Genomic DNA, 7,489 nt, shown 5'->3' on the forward strand with positions numbered 1-7,489 from the left:
ATGCCGTACGCGAGCCGTAAATAGTTAGTACTGTCCATATGATTGTCAACCATATATTACAATCATAGTAGCCGTATATTACCAACAAAATTGTTAGCAATAAATTTACTGAATATAATATACCATATTTCAGTAATATACTCAACAATATTATATATTTCGTTGCAAACAAACAATTATTATTGAATCGTTGAAATTGTTGGCCATATAATTGCAATGATTGTTGCATTTCCAATAAATGATATAATTGATAAAATTTCCCGGTACCATTATATTCCTTATACAATAGGTATGTATCTATTTATTTAAATATTTAGATATATATATATATCAGGATTGCTAAAGGTACCTCGATATCAGGGAAAGGGGGTATAGGAGGGGTAAAATGGCAAAACAAAAACTCGAAAAAGTTTGGGGGTATAGGGGGCGAAAATTTATTATTGCATTTTTATTGGACAATTTTTGCAAAAAAAATTGACTAATCTCCCATTAAATTCACAATTAAATTCCCATTAAACTCCCACTAAATTCCCACTAAATTCCCACTAAATTCCCACTAAATTCCCACTAAATTCCCACTAAATTTCCATTAAGTTTCCACTAAATTCCCATTAAATTCTCACTAAATTCCCACTAAATTCCCACTAAATTCCCACTAAATTCCCACTAAATTCCCACTAAATTCCCACTAAATTCCCATTAAGTTTCCACTAAATTCCCACTAAATTCTCACTAAATTCCCACCAAATTCCCACTAAATTTCCAATAATATGGTATGGGGGGCCCCCTAATTTATTTTTTTGGCTGTAACTCTCATATAACCACCTCTACACCTACTGGGTCTATATGTGAAGTCATGGGGAAGGGGGGGGGAGGGTTAGKAGGAAACAATAGGGAAGGGATTGGTTCAATATAATGTTAATTTTGGACATTCAACAACAACAACAACAAAAAAAAACAAACATCAATTTGTAGGACTATTTGTTAAATACATCAAACTTTTTGGTATGGGTTAAATATTTTGGTTTTTTTTTAAATAATTATTTTCAAATATTACAATTACCGATTGAGGCCAAAAATATGGTTAGCATTGCAAAAACCAATTCCAATATGTGTTTTTTGTCGATAACATAAAACGGATTTACTAACAGAAAATCCATTGACTGGTTATTACTTGAAAATAATATCAAAAATTTCAACGAATGTATCCATAGATTACATAGCTGTAGATAACCAACCAAACGGCGCCTACGGCTAAACCTACCGTCAAAATAGTCTTCAGCGCTGTTAGCTATTAGTAGTGTATTGTTTCGCAGGTAATGTTGAAACAATTCAATGCCCAGTACTTTACCACTAATATGTTGATCAGTATTAAACCCGATCAACCATTTTAATAATTTATCGCTAATTTTATTCAATGCCATTACATATATAATATAGTTTTTTTTGTAGTTGAAATAAACTATGCAATTAAAATAATAATAATAAATAATTATTTTATATTAGATTAAATTATATTAAAACTATTTTTTTTAATTAATAGTTTTAATAGTTAGTTAAAAATTACAATCTAATATATATATATATATTGTTAATAATAGAGTATAATTTTATTTTATTATATATTTAATATTGACTTAATTAGATTTTAGCATTTATATTTATATATATTTATATATATATATATATATATATATATATATATCATCGACCTTAATATTATATTATAAGTTAGTTTATATACTGTATTACTATACATTTATATTTTTTGTTGTTGTTATTAATAGTTTTATTTTTACCAAAACAATAAAGTTTAATTACCTATTAATAAATTTATTTTTAAAATATTTAAGATTTACATATACATCATTAGTGTAATTATAATATAATTTTGTTTTTATACATTAACAGGTCATTAGCTATTTTTAATTAATGTTTATATCAAACGCATTAAAGTGATTTATAAAATTAAAAAAAAAACTAAAAGTTTGTTATTGAAAATTGATTTTTTTAAGTTGAAATGTTTAAATAAATTTATATAATAATATATTATATTAGTACTGTATATTGTTTTTTGTTAATACATTAATTTTTATTAATTGTTTTAATAACTGTTTAAAATAATATAAGGGCATAAAATTGATTTAATCAAATAAAATAAGTTAAGTATTTGTTTATGTGTGTGTGTATGTGTGTGTGTGTGTATGTTTGTGTGTGTGTGTGTGTGTGTATGTGTTTGTTTGTATATATATATATATATATATATATATATATATATATATAGAAAACAGTACATTAATTTTATCAATAAAAAAATAAACTATTTAAATTTATAAATAGATGTATAACTAAATAAATCTATTGTTATATATAATTACAGTATATAAACTATAATATTAAGGTCGATGATATATTATATTATATAAAAAAATATAAATGCTAAAATCTAATTAAGTAAATATGTATAGAATTTTTAGATTTATTATATTTTAAAATTTAAATAAAATAAAATATTGTAATAATTAACTAATAGTTTTTTTTATGTTGAAACTATAATTATTGTATAAAAATATTTGCACTTAATGTTAAGTTATTATATTTAGTAAAGTATCTTTTATTAAAAAAATAATATTATTATTTTTTATTTTATATAATTTTTTAAGATAGTAAATATAGTATCTGATCATTAATAACAAATAAATAAAAAATAATTGACAAATTGCTAAATAAAATTGTATAATTTTTCTAAATTTATTATATTTTAAATAAACTTTTAAATGAAATATTATAATAAATTTTTTTTTGAAACTATAAATAATTGTGGAAAAAAATATTATGCAATTAGAATACAATTATTAGATATTATTATAAATAATTTTTTTCTATATTTAACTTTTAGAAATATATAAATCTATATAATTATATATATATATATATATATTATGAAATAATACATAATTAATTGATTTTTAATTAAAATACTAATACTAATTACATTAGAAATTTTTCCAGTTTCTCATAATTGTATTGTATTTATATTAATATATATTTATATATATATATATATATATATATATCAATTGTATATCGTCATAAAAATAATTACAATACATATGTATATTAAATTAATAAGTTTTGTAATAAAAAAAAATCATAATACAATTTTTTTCTAATATCAATTTTATTATTGTATTAACTTTGTATAAGTACTGTAATTATTGTTTAAATAAAAATATATTATTTAACAATAAAATTATTTGTTTTAGATTTATATATATATATAATGGCAATGAATAAGATTATCGACAAATTATTATTATTGTTAACTGGCTATCGGGTCGACCAACACATCAGAGACGGTAATGTATTGGGTATTGAATTGTTTTACAAATACATGAGAGATAAGACACTTATAGTCACCATCAGTACTGATGACTATTTTAACGGTATATTTAGCCGAAAACGTCGTATCGTTGCGTATCTTATTAAAAAAATTAAATCTTATTTAGAGTCTAACGTCAAACTATACAAAACATTGATTGAATTCAATCAGTGTTCAGCACTGGTAGTCGAAATTAACTCATGGATTAGTTATTTATTATTTTTCAATTACTATCTATTTATACCGGGATTAGATTTTTGTACAATTTTTGTTATCTATGAGTCGAGTATTATTTGGAAAATTTTGATTTCATTGATTTCAGTTGCTTTCAGTTTAAACATATTTTTTGTCAACCATTTGTTATGTTTGATTGGCATAACTGCACATAAATCCTGGGGCTGTTTGTCGGGACTGTTGGCCCGCAATCATCGGCAACTGTCGCGGATAATGCTATTGAAAACCGGACGACTCTGTGAACTACTAAGCGGTCCATTGATTGGCATTTATTGTTGGGATTTATTTCCGTTTACTAACTATGAGTTCTACCTATTGATAGCTAACTGTTTGGGTCAGTTCACACTATTTCTTGGTCTACTTATATAGTTATTTAAAAAATTATAATTTATTTATTTTTTTAATTTTTAATTTTTACTATTTTTTTTTGTATTACACATATACACATAATGATTATCTAAATGACTATTATATTATAATTTATTTTTATTATTAAGTTATTATAAATTATATACTAAACTTTTAGATGAAATATTGTAATAATTTACTAATAACTTTTGAAACTAATAATTATTGTATAAAAATATAATCCAATAAGCTATTTTAAAAAATATATTATTTTTTATATAAATATAGTAATGATATTTAATGTTTGCACTAAAGTTAACTAATTATGAACTAATATATATTTTTTGTTATATAAAATACATTTTTTTAAATATATAAATAAAATATTTTAGATGTCATTAATAATAACAATGAATAAAAAAATTGACAAATTGCTAAAAATTGTTTTTTTTTAAATTTTATTATATTCTAAAAAACTTTTAAATGGAAATATTGTATAATAACTTTTGAATATATATATATATAATTATTGTATAAAAATATTATGCAATTATTAAATATTATTTTTTATACAATGATTATATTTAAATTTTAAATGTTTAAAAAATATTATATATATATATATATATAATGAATTATATACATAATTAATTGATTTTTTAATTGTAATAATAATTATATGAAATTTTAAGTGTATTGTAAAAATGAGTACAATATATATATATATATATATATATATATATATATATATATATATATATAATATAAATAATAGTAGAAGTAGTGTAATAACAAAGTATAAAATATGTATTAAATTTAGTTAAAATGTATTTTAATAGTAAAAAAATATAATACAATTTATTAGTATTAACTTTTATTTTACATATTATATGGCAATGAATAAGGTTATCGACAAATTATTAAATTTTTAAATATTATTTTTTTTATATATATAAATAATGATATTTAATTTTTGCACTAAATTTAAGTTATTTAAAAACTAAAGTATTATTTAATAAGAGAAAAAAAATAATAATATGAATAAAATAGTCGACAAATTGCTTGACTGGTTAACCGGTTTTCGTGGGGATGACCAACACATTGAGGGTAAAGTATTGGGTATTGAATTGTTTCACAAATATATGAGAGATAAGACACTAATAGTCACTACCAGTACTGATGACTATTTTAAGGGTATATTTAACCGAAAACGTCGTATCGTTGCTTATCTACAAATTAGTAACGTATGGATACATGTCTTGAAATTTCTAATTTTATTTCTAAGTAATAATGAAAATCTAGATTTTTTATTAGCAAATCCCATGTATTTGATTAATAAAAAACATGTATTGGAAATAGTTTTCGCATTGGTTGACATATTTATAGCTTTGCTTGGTAATATTTAATTTTTTTTAATTATATTTTATAATGATTAATTTTTATTTTAATATAGCTATTTTTGTTTATTTATTAATAACGATTATTTCTTTTTTTTTAAGTAATTTATAAGCCAATAAAAAATAGTGAATATTTATAGTATATATATAATATATACTAACCTTTTATATATACATATACCGGTATAATATATACTAACATTATATATATAATATATATACTAACCTTATATATATAATATACTAAACTTATATATTATATATAATATACTAAACTTATATATATTCTAACCTTATATTTAATATATATGTATATGAGCCGTGAGCCTTATATATATATATATGTATATATATATATATATAAATTTAATATTTATATATTAATATTTTATAATTTTTTTAAACTAGTTGCATCTAAACTTAGCATCTATTTATTTTAATTTATCTTAAAATTATATATTAGTTAATTATAATTAAATTATTGAAATAATAGGAAATTTTTAATAAAAAAAAAATAAATTAAATAGGTACATATTTGTTATACAATGAACATAATGGTACTGGTAAATTTTATTATTTTTATAAACGACTTGAATGGCAATCCAATTTAAAATTATATGGCAAACAATTTAGACGATTCAATAAAAATTGTTTAATTGTTTCAAAATATGTGATAATTGCCAGCGAACTACTCAAATATAGTATAATATTGGGATTAATTTTGATGTCCATATTGACCATAATATATAACCCTGGTCAATGTTATATATCAATGTTATTACTATGGATAGTATTGTCAATTCTAGGTATGCGTACACTATCGGCATACTTACTCTGTTGCTTTTATTATGTATACATTGTTTCACTGTATTTAACATTAAGATTTGAGCAAGTTAATTCAAAAATTGCTAAAACTAAAAAAAGTTTGTATAAAATTTATTATTATTATATGAACTATAATAAAGTCATAACCCTGATATAATATATATATATATATTATATCAGGGTTAAACAAGGTTATGGTTAGCAAAATCTCGATCTTATGGGGTATTTTGACTTTACCCCTTTACCCCCATTACTTAACCCTGATATATATACATATATATACATAGATATATACATATATATATATACACATATACAGTACATGCCATTAGTTTTGAATAATAAATATAAACTAATTTAATACAATTAAATTAAATTAAAAATAAATAAAATATATTAATTCAATAAAAAATGTTATAATATATAATAATAATAAATAAAAATATAAGAAAAATTAAATGTTAAGAGATTAAGAGTTAATCTCTTAATCTCAATGTCAACTGATATGACAAAAATTTTGAATGAAACGTGAAGACGCCATTTTTCATCAAATATCAACAAAAGTAAGTATAAATTTTATTTTGATTTAATTTATTAATTATTAATTATGTTTTAATTTTAATTTTCAGATCAAAATGGGCCGCAAAACTGAATTAACGGACGTCGAAAGAGGCCAGATCGACATTTTACGGCAAACACACCCAGATTGGTCTGGAGCCAAAATAGCGGCCGCAATCGGGAGATCACAGCCAACTGTGAGTCGATATTTGGCTGACCCCGAAAATTATGGTCGATCGCCGCGAAGTGGACGTCCTAAGGCCATTACCAATTACAAGCGCCGGCGCATAGTTGCAATGGCCAGCCGCCATCCACTTACCGCAAGGAAAATTATGGACAAAATATCATTGAACTGTTCATTGCGAACAGTTCAAAGAACATTGTCCACTAATGAACACTTGCGGTGGCGAAAAATGGCCAAAAAGCCTCGGCTCGAGCAATCACACAAAGATGCTCGGCTGAGGTTCGGACTTGAGCACGTCCGCTGGTCGTCGGAATGGCGAAGAGTCATATTTTCCGACGAAAAAAAGTTCAATCTGGACGGACCCGACGGCTTAGCCTATTATTGGCATGATCTCCGGCAAGATCGTCGGGTTATGTCCACTAGAAACTTTGGCGGCGGATCTGTAATGGTTTGGGCGGCTATTGGTTACTTCGGCAAATCCGATATTGTAATTATTGATAGCCGCATAAACTCGATCCGCTACCAGGATATCGTTGGCCAACATTTACTGCCAATTGGACC

The sequence above is a fragment of the Oppia nitens genome, unplaced genomic scaffold (genome assembly GCF_028296485.1).
Source record: "Oppia nitens isolate AA-2021 unplaced genomic scaffold, nextdenovo-longstitch-racon4-pilon3 scaffold12_pilon_pilon_pilon, whole genome shotgun sequence".
Classification (NCBI taxonomy): domain Eukaryota; kingdom Metazoa; phylum Arthropoda; class Arachnida; order Sarcoptiformes; family Oppiidae; genus Oppia; species Oppia nitens.